This window comes from Meriones unguiculatus, assembly GCF_030254825.1.
Source record: "Meriones unguiculatus strain TT.TT164.6M chromosome 13 unlocalized genomic scaffold, Bangor_MerUng_6.1 Chr13_unordered_Scaffold_34, whole genome shotgun sequence".
Lineage (NCBI taxonomy): Eukaryota > Metazoa > Chordata > Mammalia > Rodentia > Muridae > Meriones > Meriones unguiculatus.
The window spans coordinates 11,449,433-11,464,376 of record NW_026843646.1 but is presented as its reverse complement, the minus strand read 5'-3'; the positions used below and the strand labels follow the sequence as shown (position 1 = coordinate 11,464,376).

The window sequence follows — 14,944 nt, the reverse complement described above, 5'->3', positions numbered from 1 at the left end:
GGGAAAAAATGGACAATAAATAAGGGCCTGACAGGCTTAAAGAACTTAGCCGAGGGATACAGGCTTCAGCTCCAAGCAAGTAGAAGAGTTGACTGTTGGTCTGTTGGTGGGCCTTGGGCCCTGCCCCCTTCCAAGCAGTCTTGTAACAGTCACTTGAGATGGGTGAGATGGGTCTCCAGGTTGTAGGGAAGCGAGCCCACCTCTCCCAGGAAGGAGTGCACCGGAAGCTCCTGTCAAGGGGACTTGGGCCCAGCGCTCAGATCTCCATAAGTGTGATCTTGAAGCCTTCCACCATGCTCTCCATGTTGAGGATGAAGGTGTCCTCATCTGAATAGTGTTCAATGATGTTGTCATCCATGTTCACCAGGATGCTGCCGAAATTGGGTGAGATGGGGTGGGGTAAGAAACAAAGCCAGTGAACAGAGGGCTTTATGCAAGAGCAGCTTTCAAGCTACTGACTAATCACATTCTTAGGCCCCTCTGTATTTTCATTACAAACCTCAACTGCCCTTGGCTGAACACACATGTACAGTAAAAGTTACATATGACTCTACAGCAACTATAAAGGCAAGTTTTATCAGCAGCGTTTTGCAAGTAAGAAACAACTCAGGAGGGGAGGGGCAAGATGGCGGCGCTGGGAGGACTCTCATTCTGAGCAGCAGCACAGCAGGATCAGCACAGTGAACAGCAATCAGAACTCTCGGCCATAAAACACAGTCATTGTGTTTCCCAGGTGAGAGGATACCCCACGGTGGGGGATTCAATCAGCTTTTAACTCACCCGGCTAAACCGCGGAAGAGATCCCGGTTCCGCCAGACGCTTGGCTGCCGGCCGCCAGCCCCAGCCCCAGCCCAGAGCCACAAGCCAGTGTCTCTGGTCACGGTCCCAGACTGAACCTTGGGCACCACACTATCAGAGACTGGAATTTTCAGTCGAGAGATAACCCCAGGGTACAGGAAACGATTGGGGCCGGCCTTAGGTCACCCAGACATCCCCTGGAAAAGACTCGGGCGGGTTCCACGGGCACCCCAGGAGCCAGCCCGGAGCCAGAGCCGGGGACCCAGGTTCCGGCACAGAGCCCTGCCTGCCTGCGTGCCTGATTCGCCGCCAGAGATAGAAACGGCGGGTCTGATCTCAGAGCACTCAGCTCACCCCCAACCTGAAAAGGTCCCCGGAAAATTACCCAGCTTAGGGAGCCACTCAGACTCCCAAAAGCCACAAAGGCAGACACAGGCAGTTTCTGCGCACCAGACAGCTGGCAGAGACTGAGCCGCCATCACACAGCTGTGCTCCAGGCACAGGCAAATTTCTGTGGCCAGCCAGCTGGCGGACACTGAGCAGTGTGCACCAGGGCAAAAAAAGACACTAGGAGTCGGTGTCTCCAGAGAATCCACGGGGAAGGAAGGAAACTGTACTGATCTAAATCACCCAATCCTTCCCTAGAAAAAGTCTAGCAGTCTAGTGGGGCCGAGGCGCCAGCACTCAGCTGTGCTCCAGACACAAGCACAAACAGTTGAGGCGCGCCTGATGTCCAACTGGGTCACAGCAGCTGATCATTAAATTTGCAACAAGAAACCCAGAAACAGGGCAGCTGCCCCCAGGACTTCCCTGGGTAAGAGGAGAACCCTCTTGACTAACAAAGACCACAGTTACCACTCAGGTCTATATCCCTGAGGTGAGCAACTCCTGAAAAAACACCAGCCATCCAGGGACTATACCCAAAAAGCTGAGAAGACATCCTTCAGGAAAATCCAGCTTTCTGCAAAGGGGATTCTCTCCACCACAGGATCCCCAGGAACCACCAGAAAATAACCCCAAACTCCTAAGATAACACAATGGGTAGAGGCCAGCGTAAAAGCTCAAGCAACAAAAGACAGAGCAATATGGCATCTCCAGAACCCAGTTACCCAGGGGCAAGTAGCCCTGGACACCCCACCATAACTGAAATCCAAGAAGATGACCTAACAAGTATGCTCATGAAGATGATAACAGAGGAAACAAATAAGATTCGTAAAGACATAGAGGAAGATAAACTCAAACAGAATATTGCCATCCGTAAAGAAATAGAGGAAGCTGCAGCCAAACAGTTTATGGCCTTTAGAAAGGAAATGCTTAAAACACTGAATGAAATGAAAGAAACAGAGTTGAAGGAACTAAAAGAAAAACAGGAAAGTACAATCAGACAGGTGAAGGAAGTAAACAAAACAACTCAAGACCTGAAGATAGAATTGGAAAAATTAAAGAAAACACAAATGGAAGAAATAATGGAAAGGAAGAATCTAGGGAAGAAAACAGGAACTACAGAGGTAAGCATAACCAACAGACTGCAAGAGATGGAAGAAAGAATCTCAGGTGTAGAAGATACAATGGAAGAAATCGATGTATCTGTCAAAGAAAATGTTAAATCTGAAAAATTCCTGACACAGACCGTCCAAGAAATGCAAGACAATATGAAAAGACAAAACCTAAGAATAATAGGTATAGAGGAAAAAGAAGACTCCCTTCTCCAAGGCCCAGAAAATATTTTCAACAAAATCATTGAAGAAAATTTCCCCAAGCTAAAGGAGAGGCCAATTAGAATACATGAGGCCTACAGAACACCCAGCAAATTTGACCAGAAAAGAAAATCCTCCCGCCACATAATAATCAAAACAGTAAGTATACAGAACAAAGAAAAAATACTAAAAGCTGCAAGGGAAAAAGGCCAAGTAACATATAATGGCAAACCCATTAGAATCACACCTGACTTTTCAACAGAGACTATGAAAGCCAGAAGGGCCTGGACAGATATCATGCAGACCCTAAGAGAACACAGATGTCAGCCCAGGCTACTATACCCAGCAAAACTCTCAGTCCTCATAGATGGAGAAAACAAGATATTCAATGACAAAAACAAATTTCAACAATACCTACAAACAAATCCAGCATTACAGAAGACACTGGAAGGGAAAATACAACCCAAGAAAGCTAGCTACATTCAAGAAAACACAGGAAATAAATAACCTCACTTCAGCAAAACAAAAAGCAACCAAGCACACAACCTGATGAGCACAGCCAACATCAAAATCAAGAGATCTAACAACCACTGGTCATTAATCTCTCTCAACATCAATGGACTCAACTCTCCAATAAAAAGACACAGATTAACAGAATGGATACGTAAACAAAACCCAGCAATCTGTTGCATACAAGAAACACACCTAAGACACAAAGATAGACATTACCTGAGGGTAAAGGGTTGGAAGACGACTTTCCAAGCAAACGGACCCAAGAAGCAAGCAGGAGTAGCCATTCTAATATCTGATAAAATAGACTTTCAACCAAAATTAATCAAAAGAGATGGGGAAGGACACTTCATACTCATCAAGGGAAAATTCCACCAGGAAGACATCACAATCCTGAACATCTATGCCCCAAATACAAGGGCACCCACATTTGTGAAAGAAACATTGATAAAATTTAAAGCACATATAGATCCCCACACATTAATAGTGGGAGACTTCAACACGCCACTCTCAACAAAGGACAGGTCAACCAAACAGAAATTAAACAAAGAAACAATGTCTCTGACAGAGGTCATGAATCAAATGGACCTAACAGACATTTACAGAACTTTACACCCAAACACAAAAGAATTTACCTTCTTCTCAGCACCTCATGGAACCTTCTCCAAAATAGACCACATAGTGGGTCACAAAGCGAGCCTCAACAGATACAAGAAGATTGAAATAATCCCATGTATCTTGTCTGATCACCATGGAATAAAGCTGGACCTCAACAATAACAGAAATAACAAAAAGCCTACACACACATGGAAACTGAACAACTTGTTACTAAATGACAGCTGGGTCAGGGAAGAAATAAAGAAAGAAATTAAAGTCTTTCTAGAAATCAATGAAAATGAAGACACAACATACCCGAACTTGTGGGACACAATGAAAGCAGTGCTAAGAGGAAAGTTCATAGCACTAAGTGCCTTCAAGAAGAAATTCGAGACAGCTCATTCAAGCACCCTAATGGCTCAATTAAAAACCCTAGAAAAAGAAGAAGCAGACACACCAAGAAGGAGTAGACGGCTGGAAATAATCAAACTCAGGGCTGAAATCAATCAATTGGAAACAAATAAAACAATTCAAAGAATCAATGAAACCAAGAGCTGGTTCTTTGAGAAAATCAACAAGATAGACAAACCCTTAGCCAGGCTAACTAAAAGGCAGAGAGACACCACCCAAATCAACAAAATCAGAAATGAAAAGGGGGATATAACTACAGACACTGAGGAAATCCAAACAATCATTAGGACTTACTTCAAAAGTCTATATGCCACAAAATTTGAAAATCTAAATGAAATGGACAATTTTCTTGATCGATTTGACTTACCAAAGCTGAACCAGGACCAGGTAAATCAACTAAATAGACCTATATCCCCCAAAGAAATAGAAGCGGTCATCAAAAGTCTCCCATCCAAAAAAAGCCCAGGACCAGATGGCTTCAGCGCAGAATTCTACCAGACCTTCAAAGAAGAGCTAACACCAATTCTCTTCAAACTATTCCACAAAATAGAAACAGAAGGAATATTACCAAATTCATTCTATGAAGCCACAGTCACCTTGGTACCTAAACCTCACAAAGACTCAACAAAGAAAGAGAATTTCCGGCCAATCTCCCTTATGAACATTGATGCAAAAATACTTAATAAAATACTTGCAAACCGAATCCAAGAACACATCAAAGATATTATCCACTATGACCAAGTAGGCTTCATCCCAGGTATGCAGGGGTGGTTCAATATACGGAAATCCATCAATGTGATCCACCATATTAACAAACTGAAAGAAAAAAACCACATGATAATCTCCCTAGATGCTGAAAAAGCCTTTGACAAAATCCAACATCCATTCATGTTCAAAGTATTGGAGAGATCAGGGATACAAGGCACATATCTAAACATAGTAAAGGCGATATACAGCAAGCCTATAGCCAACATCAAACTGAACGGAGAGAAACTTAAAGCAATCCCACTGAAATCAGGGACAAGACAAGGCTGCCCACTCTCTCCATATCTCTTCAACATAGTGTTGGAAGTCCTTGCTAGAGCAATAAGACAGTTGAAGGAGATCAAGGGGATACAAATTGGAAAGGAAGAAGTCAAATTATCACTATTTGCAGATGATATGATAGTATACGTGAGTGACCCCAAAAACTCTACCAGGGAACTCCTACAGCTGATAAACACCTTCAGCAAAGTGGCAGGATACAAAATTAACTCAAAAAAATCAGTAGCCCTCCTGTATACAAAAGACAAAAGGGCTGAGAAAGAAATTAAGGAAACAACACCCTTCACAATAGCCACAAATGACATAAGGTACCTCGGAGTAACCCTAACCAAGGAAGTCAAAGACTTGTATGAAAAAAATTTCAAATCTCTGAAGAAAGAATTAGAAGAAGATATGAGAAGATGGAAAGATCTCCCATGCTCATGGCTTGGTAGGATTAACATAGTAAAAATGGCCATCTTACCAAAAGCAATCTACAGATTCAATGCAATGCCCATCAAATTACCAACACAATTCTTTACAGACCTGGAAAGGAAAATTCTCAATTTCATATGGAATAACAAGAAACCCAGAATTGCTAAAACAATCCTCTACAATAAAAGATCTTCTGGAGGTATCTCCATCCCTGATATTAAGTTGTACTATAGAGCAACAGTTTTAAAAACTGCATGGTACTGGCATAGAAACAGAATGGTGGATCAATGGAACCGAACAGAGGACCCAGAAATAAACCCACACACTTATGGACACCTGATCTTTGACAAAGACGCCAAAACCATACAATGGAAAAAAGATAGCATCTTCAACAAATGGTGCTGGTCTAACTGGATGTCTACATGTAGAAAAATGAAAATAGATCCATACTTGTCACCCTGCACAAAACTGAAATCCAAGTGGATCAAAGACCTCAACATAAAACCAGACACATTAAATCGGCTTGAAAAAAAAGTGGGAAATACCCTAGAACTCATTGGTACAGGGGGAAACTTCCTGAACAGAACACCAACAGCACAGGCTCTAAGAGCAACAACCAATAAATGGGACCTCATGAAACTGAAAAGCTTCTGTAAAGCAAAGGACACCGTCATCAAAACAAAGCGACCACCTACAGATTGGGAAAGAATCTTCACCAACCCTTTATCTGACAGAGGACTCATATCCAGTATATATAAAGAACTAAAGAAGCTGAAAAGCAGCAAGCCAAGTAATCCACTTAAAAAATGGGGAACAGAGCTAAACAGAGAATTCTCTGTAGAGGAATACCGAATGGCCGAGAAGCACTTAAAGAAATGCTCAACCTCATTAGCCATTAGGGAAATGCAAATCAAAACAACCCTGAGATTTCACCTTACACCCATGAGAATGGCCAAGATCAAAAACTCAAGTGACAACACATGCTGGAGAGGTTGTGGAGAAAGGGGAACCCTTCTCCACTGCTGGTGGGAATGTAAACTTGTACAACCACTCTGGAAATCAATCTGGCGCTTTCTCAGACAACTAGGAATAGCGCTTCCTCAAGATCCAGCCATACCACTACTGGGCATATATCCAAAAGAGGCTCAAGTACACAAAAAGGACATTTGCTCAACCATGTTTGTAGCAGCTTTATTTGTAATAGCCAGAAGCTGGAAACAACCCAGATGCCCCTCAATTGAAGAATGGATGCAGAAATTGTGGTACATCTACACAATGGAATATTACTCAGCAATGAAAAATAAGGAAATCATGAAATTTGCAGGTAAATGGTGGGATCTGGAAAGGATCATCCTGAGTGAGTTGTCTCAGAAGCAAAAAGACACACATGGTATATACTCACTCATATAGACATACAACATAGGACAAACCCACTAAAACCTGTGCATCTAAAGAAACTAAGCAAGAGAGAGGACCCTAACTAAAACGTCCAATCCCCATCCAGAAAGGCAAAGAGGATGGACATCAGAAGAAGAAGAAAACAGGAAACAACCTAGGAACCTACCACAGAGGGCCTCTGAAAGCCTCTGCCCTTCAGACTATCAAAGCAGATGCTGAGCCTGATGGGCAACTGTTGGGCAGAGTGAACGGAATTTTAGGTAAGAACTGGGAAATAGTAAGAGCTGGAGAGGACAGGGTCTCCACAAGGAGAGCAACAGAACAAGAAAATTTGAACATAGGGAACTTCCCAGAGACTCATACTCCAACCAAGGACTATTCATGGAGATAACCTAGAACCCCTGCACAGATGTAGCCCAGGGCAGTTCAGAATCCAATTGGGTTACATAGTAATGTGAAGAGGGACTGCCTCTGACATACTCTGATTGGCCTGCTCTTTGATCACCTCCCTCTGGGGGGGGGGGAGCAGCCTTACCAGGCCACAGTAGAGGACAATACAGCCACTTTTGATGTGAACTGACAGACTAAGATCAGAAAGGAGAGGAGAACCTCCCCTATTAGTGGACTTGGGGAGTGGCATGCAAGCAGAGGGAGGAGGGAGGGTGGGATTGGGATGGGAGGAGGGAGGGGCTTATGGGGGGATGCAGAATGAATAAAGTGTAATTGATGAAAAATTTAAGAAAAAAGGGAAAAAAAATAATTTAAGAACCTTAAATGACTTTCAAAATTGGAGGAAAACATGGAGTTAGTCAATTGGCATGGAGCATGTCTCGCCCCTGGGGGCAATGGTCTCCTGAACCTACTCAGACCTCGGACACCACCACTGCTAGTTCTAGAACTGATGCAGGATGTTCCAACGAGGGGTTAAGGCTTCTCATAATATTTCCTATAAGCCCACACCTGTTTGTCTATATCCCCCATTTTTATTCATTATTAGCCAGATAGAGCCAAGTAATTGTGGTAATGATACTTGCTTTTTTGCCCAATGCTGGAATGCTAGTAAAGTTAGGTATGCCCTGGTTACTCGCATGCCTCACTGGGTGCCTATGCCCATTGATGCCCCTCACGCTATGACTCTCTTCAGACAGAAAAGGGATCTTGGAACTACAGCCACCATTGTTACTACCATCTCATTGACGGCTGTTGGAGCTACCACCAGGGCATTAGCCATGAGTCATACTGGGCAGAAGGCTCAGACCCTGAATAATCATTTAGCCAATGTAGCTCATTCCTTAGTTGTACATAAAGGAATTAATGCTCAACTAAAAGGAAGCTAGATGGTGTTCAATCAGATTTGACCTCTTGCAGGAGCAAATTGATACCCTATGTCAAATCGCTCAACCTGGCTGTCAATGAAAGTATGCGGGACTTTGTGTCACTAGCATACAACATGAGAATTTCTCCTGCGCTGCAAATCTGTCTAAACAATTGTTGAGCTATATTTTAGGTAATTGGACTGGAGAATTCGATACTACGATGGAGCAGCTGAGAGTGGCCATTGTCACAGTAAATTCTACCGGAGTGGACGCAGGACTAGCCACAGGATTATCACCATGGATTGCTGCAGCCATGAATCATCTGAAGGAATGGGCGGGCATGGGAGTGTTAACAGGCCTTCTGGTGTTGGTCTCCTTGGTTTGCCTGTGGTATATATGCAAGATTAGAGTCTCACAACAGTGTGATGCAGCCATGATCATTCAGGCCTTTACAGCCATTGAAGCAGGACATTCTCCCCAAGCATGGTTGGATACCATAAAAAGCTAAAATGATACGCTCAGGATGCGAGGCTAAGCACTGCACTCAGGGTCAGCCGCTTTGGACCCAGAGAAGAGCATGTCTGATTGCATGCGGGTTGATGCCCCAGGTCCCGCCTCTGAGAAAAAGGTATCGGACGGGTCTGATGCTCTTTGGGTGGATGACACCTAAATGAACATCTGTACAAAGTCCCAATTTATTTCTAATATCAGAGATCAGACCTCTACTCTTGCCTGATGCGTCTAAAACAAAAAGGGGGAACTGTAGAGAGCTGCGGAATGCTGTGCCTTAAAGATGGAGCTGGTTTCTGCCTTCCACCTTCCCGATGGTGAGTGCTCTCTGTCACGAACAACTCCACATTTGGCTAAGGCTGAGGATCTGGCTTGCTTCTATGTATGTGGACCTATCTGCATTGCCCCCGTGGCACGCCTGGGTTGGCTACCCAGAGGCTATTTAAGCTGTGGGCTGGCTTTCCCCGGGGTCCGAGGATTGTTCAATGTTCCTGAATAAACTGCATTGAAAAAAAAAAAAAAAAAAAAAAAAAAAAAAAAAAAAAGAAACAACTCAGTAAGGTCAATGGCTCTCCAGCCAATGAACGCCTGAGCTGGGTCTAAAGCTGGCTTTGCCTCACCCCAAGCTACTTCACCTCTTCCTGGCTGCCTACTCCATGGCGGTTTGGTTTCAAGAAAACTAACTTCCAGAGTCTATATCTGTGATTTTTTTTAATATAAATTTTGTTTTTGTCTTATATTTGAGTGTTTTGCCTGAATGCATCTCTGTGTATGGTATGTGTGCATGGTACCCTCAGAGTTCTGAAGACCAATTTAATCCCCTGGACTAGAATTGCAGGTAGTTGTGAGATGCCATGTAGGTGCTGAGAATGAAACCAGGGTCCTGTGGAAGAGCCACACACGCTCTTAACCAGTAAAGTGTCCTTCCAGCACCTCTATCTGTGACTGAGAAGTGCCTGAGCCTGTCTCACTCTTGTTATCCAAAGAGATTTCCATTTGAGAAAGAATGACTCCCTGAATCACTTTATAGTGGTGTCATCAGGGATGCTGCCATACCTTCAGTTTGTTCTTTTACAGAATTAAAAGGCACCCACGCTTAGTGGGCTGATGTTGGGATAAAAGCCTTATGCATAGGCCTTCACAGGCCCAGTGCTGAAAGGCAGTGCTATCAGCAGTGTGTTTGTCCACACTGAAGCTCTCTAGCCAGCAAGACTTGAGGCTTCACTCAAAGTGGTATCCCCAGCCTACTGCACTGATCTTGGAAAGAACTGCAGCACACATTCACTGAGTGTCTAACAGGAGTTCAAGTTTGATGCTCAGTCAGCCAAAGACTCCAAAATCAGAAAGCCTGAGAACCCAGGTCACATTTTCTTTATGAAAAGGGTCCAGAAGAGTTTTATGGTACCTACTCCCAAAGAGGAAGCCTTAGAAAGGTCTTAAGAGGGGCAGAGGAGAGGGAAGCACTTGCTCCTTGAGGCCATTGAAGCGGCCCACCTCCCTGCAGGCATTGACTATGCTTTCTGTTTACTGAAAGTGAGACCTGGGGCAAATACTTAAGCAGGCCCTGGGCTTCATTCCTCCTCAGTGAGCCTGTGAGGAGGAAATGGATCAGGGAACCCAGAGGCTCCTCACCACCCAACCAGGAAGGACTAACTGTTCACTGTTCCTTACCATGTGGGCGAGCAGCCTGACGCCCATTTGAGATTTCATTAATGATTACCTTGAAATAATTTCCTTTAGCCTCAGCTAATTTTTGTCCGTACTGTGTCACTCAGAAGCCAATGTGAAGAGCTACATGTAGTTCTGCAACGTCATTTTCCCTGATGTCCCACCACCTCTAGACCACTCCCGCCCATGTGAGGCTGTCAGTAGATGAAAGCACCTCGGGTGACATGTTAGAAATGCACTGTGGGTCTCCCTGCCTGAACTGCTAGCATCGTGGGCCACGGATGTGACAACAGGTAAAGCTATATTAAAAATGTACCTTGCAGACAAGGCAGCTAGCTGAGTTCGCTTTTTTCTTACCCCTTTTTGCTCTTCTTATAAAGCTTTGTGATTTTCTCCACTGGCAGCCCTTACTTCTCAGACAGCTGAAACATGAATAACAGGAAAGTGGTCAGCAGAGAGCAGGGACACACTGGGAAGCACAACATTCCAGCTCAGACCTCACATCTGAGCACAGCACAGTCCCCTAAAGAGACACGTCAGGAAATCTCATGATGAACACTTTCCCTGCACTAACTGCTGAGACCATTCAGCCCAAGCCACTGGCTTTATAGATTAGCAAAATGAGGCGTAGAGAAGTGAATGGAGCCCCAATCCACGTTAGCAGCCAGAGTCACAGCTCACTAACTATGGCCCTGACTAGTTTCACCAAGTCATTATTTCCTCTGCCCTTAGAAGGAAGAGAAATGCAGCTCATGCTTCGCAGTGTGTCAGAGCCCATGTCTAGTGCCATCCCAATTTTGATTCTCCCTTTGGATAGATCTTAAATCAGTCAGCAAAACAATCTTGATAAAAGTGGCATTTCCGATCCCTTGGAAAAAAAAAACATCTACTCACAATGTTGGATTAAATAGGTAGCCATGCATCAAAACACATTTCAACTGAGCCACTTGCAGTGGCTCACCCCTGTGAGCCCAGCCCTGAGGTCAGCATGAGCGATGGAATGCTCTCTAGACCAACCTCAAGAGGTAGTGAGAGAAAAAGTTCAGGTGGATAAAAGATTTATATATGAAAGATGAGACCACTGAGACCATGAAAGCACAGGAAAAGATAAACATGAGTTCATTCTTCAGATAGCCATCATCCTAAGTACAGTTTTTCTGGGAGACATGACACCTGCAAAACAGGCCTGAATAGTAATAACTGTGGAATTCTGAAATATCAGTAGCTCAAACATACCACAAAGAAAAATAATATGCTGGGAAGCATTTTAAAATACAAACAATATATACAGAGCAAACTGCTTTGTTAAAAAGAACTCGATGGGGAACAGGGCAGAGAAGAAAGAAAAAAAAAACAGAAAAATTATATACAAGAAGAATATAATCAGGCAATAAGCATATGAAAACTGCACTGAACTTTTATTTAAAAATTTCAAATGAAAATAATGATAGGATAGTACTTTTAATTTAACTATCAAAAATGCAAATGAGCCAGGTGCCATGGCACACCCCTATAATCCCAGCACTCTGGAAGGCAGAGGCAGGTGGATCTGTGAGTTGGAGGCCAGCCTGGTCTACAAAGTGAGTCCAGGACAGAAATCCTGTCTTGGAAAACCAAACGGGGGGGGGGGGGGGAAGGAGGGGAATGAGAGATCCAGCAGGTTTAAACATTTTCTGCTTTTGGTTTACAGCTCTGATGGATCTGATGCCCTCTTTTGGCCTCCATATGTACCTGCATACACGGCAGACAAATGACACATTAAAAATAAATCTAAAAAATCTAAAACGAAACAAAACTGAAGTCATAATCTAATGTTGGTCAGAGCATGAGGAAACAGCAGTGTTCAGATTCTATATAAGGAATAGTGACCCCTCAGCCTCCTGGAAAAGAAGTTTGACAGAAGCATAGTTTTTAAAAGTGAATATGAGCCATTGACATCATGTCTAGTAATCGGACATACAGAAATACTCTCATGCTCAAACATGTTTGGAACATACCTGTTCATAACAGAGGAAAGTCATAACAAATATGCATTAAATATCTTGACATTTTCTTCACTTACACTTTAAAAATTGCTAGCATATTAGAGGGGAAAATAAGTGAAAATTTGTCAATATAATATAATCTTGTCTGAATTTTTCACGTTTACATATATTTAAATGTATATAAAATATTTAAATGACATAGCAATCTATTAATGATAGCTACATTGATAAATGGTCAGATTCAAGCTCCCTTTTACTTTGTATAATTCCACAGTGCTTATTTTTATGATTGTGTCATTTTTGTAAGTACAAAGTGGCAAGATGTATTCGAGAAAGATCTACTCCAAATATGTGCCATGCCCTCGCTAGTGGCTCACAGGTAAGGTTGGGACCCAGACTTAGGAAGTGCAGCACAGGCTAGAAAAGGGCTGCAGAACCCTAGGGGAGAGCTGAGATCCTGAGAAAAGTTTGTTCCAGAGAACCCTAGGTTCCTGCCTTTCCATCCCTACCACAGGGCAGAAAGACCTCTTCACCATATGTACACTCAGAAGCAAGACAGAGAGGCAGGGTGATAAAGACAGACTAGATAAGTATCCTCTTGCCTGCGTGGGGCACATCACTGGTGGTCCTGATGAGGTTTCCCCACAGCCACAATAAGGCCCAATGAACAAAAGTTAACAAAACAAAACAACACACTTGTTGGCCAGTGGGATGGCTCAGTGGGTAAAGGCCCTCACCACCAAGGCTGGCCAGGTGAGTTCAACTCCAGAAACACAAGGTGGAAGGCAAGAACCTTGACACTTGCAAGTTGTTTACTGACTTCCACATGAACATTCAAATAAATAGAAAAGGCAACATTTCTCACAAGAGCCTGGAGGCAGCAAAGAAAACAGGCCTTGTGTTAGAAGGGCCTGTTTGCAGAAAATGTAAACAAACAAATAGGCAGATAAAATGAAAAGCAGATGAGTAGCAGCTGGAGAGGCAAAAGCTAAGGGAAATGAATGGACACAGGAAGTCTCAAAAACACACACGCATGGTGGAAGACTTAATTCAGAATTGGAGAAATTTAGCAGATAAATTACAATGACACGGTTGATCTAGTTTATAAAATAGTAAATGCATATACACATACACATACTGAATTTCCCAAAGATACTCTGTCTTATAATGTGTAACAAAGACAATTGAACCATAATTCAATAAAATGAGAAATAAAAAGTTGAGAAGTTAATAAAAAATGTTAAGCCTCTCAGGAATACTTTACATTGCCTCTACTCTCTTCTCTCTTCCTCCCATTGAGGCCCCTACACTATTTGGCAAGCCCCTTGGTGTCCTATTTGCATATGCAAATAAAAGGAAGCCACTTCCATTTTAGACAGGTTGATAAGAGTGCTTTCCTAGTATACACAAGGCTAGGTTTGAGCCCCAAGACCACATAAACTGGGTGTGAAGGGTATCTGTACAATCTCAGCACTGCAGGTGGAGCATATGTTCAAGGTCAACCTCCCCTGCATAGCAAGTTTTGAAGGCAGCCTGGGACACATAAGACCCAGAAAGAGATGGAAGAAGGGAGAGGGAGGAGGGAGAGAGAGAGGAACCCAGTATGGTGAACTAGCTCTGTCTTTTGAGCTCTGAACTGAATTCAGTTCTTGCTGAAATGGCAAGGCTCTCAAGAGTGACCTCACTTCCTTACTCATTCCCTGGGGATCTAGAACCACTCAGTGAACAGAACTAGTTCTCAGAAACTCCTTGAGAGCAGCCTGCTTCCACATTATTTCCTGATTACTTCCTCAGCATAGCTGGCCAGAGCCACAGCAAGACGATGCACAGAACTCGGATAGGACAACATACATACACCCATACTTAAATTAGCCTCAAACCAGAACCTTTCTATGCCTTTCCCACACAGCAACTAGCTTGTTTTTTGGTGGTGGGGATCACGGATATTTTGTGGTGCATTAGTATTCGGCCTGCAGGGTGGAAAGCTGGCTCAGCGGCCAAGAGCACTTGTTCTTCTTGCAAAGGACTCAGGTTCTATTTCCACAAGGATGTTCACTACTTCCTCATCAGTAGGGACAGATGTGCACAGACATACACACAAAATAATGAATCTTTAAAAATTTCCATATGCATTTCACAGTATGGGCTGCACTCACCCACCCCACTGGGTGCTACTCATCTTATCCCTACATCATATCTGATGCACTATCCTACATCACAGACACTTTCTACCATCTTGGTGACTGCCTTTCATAATGCCATTGCTTTTCTTTGTAATTCTGTTTTATTTTAGATACTTAAAAGCACTCTCAAAGAGTCAATGGATTTGAAATTGCAAAAGGCATTCATGGCACAAAAAAGTAGGAAGCCTTGGATAGCATTCCTTTCTGTGCATAGTGCTTGCTGCATGTGTACATGTGCTGGGGGGAGGGAGAGGGGGAGGGGGAGGATGGAGTCCCCAGTATTTTCACCTAATTATTCTCACTCAGTTGCCTTCTAAGATTTGGCTTTGGTTAGTGTCACTTGCAATTTCTTTTTAATTTTCAAGTGAAAAAGTTTGCTTACTCAACAGCAGTAGTCTCATGTCTGTTCATTT

The 14,944-nt window shown here is 43.3% G+C and overlaps 1 pseudogene; it reads right to left on the bottom strand.

Annotated features, from left to right (window-relative positions):
* Window positions 1–256: 256 nt before the first annotated feature.
* LOC132650921 (grainyhead-like protein 2 homolog) overlaps window positions 257–14,944 on the bottom strand; it is a 76,861-nt pseudogene continuing 62,173 nt past the window's right edge.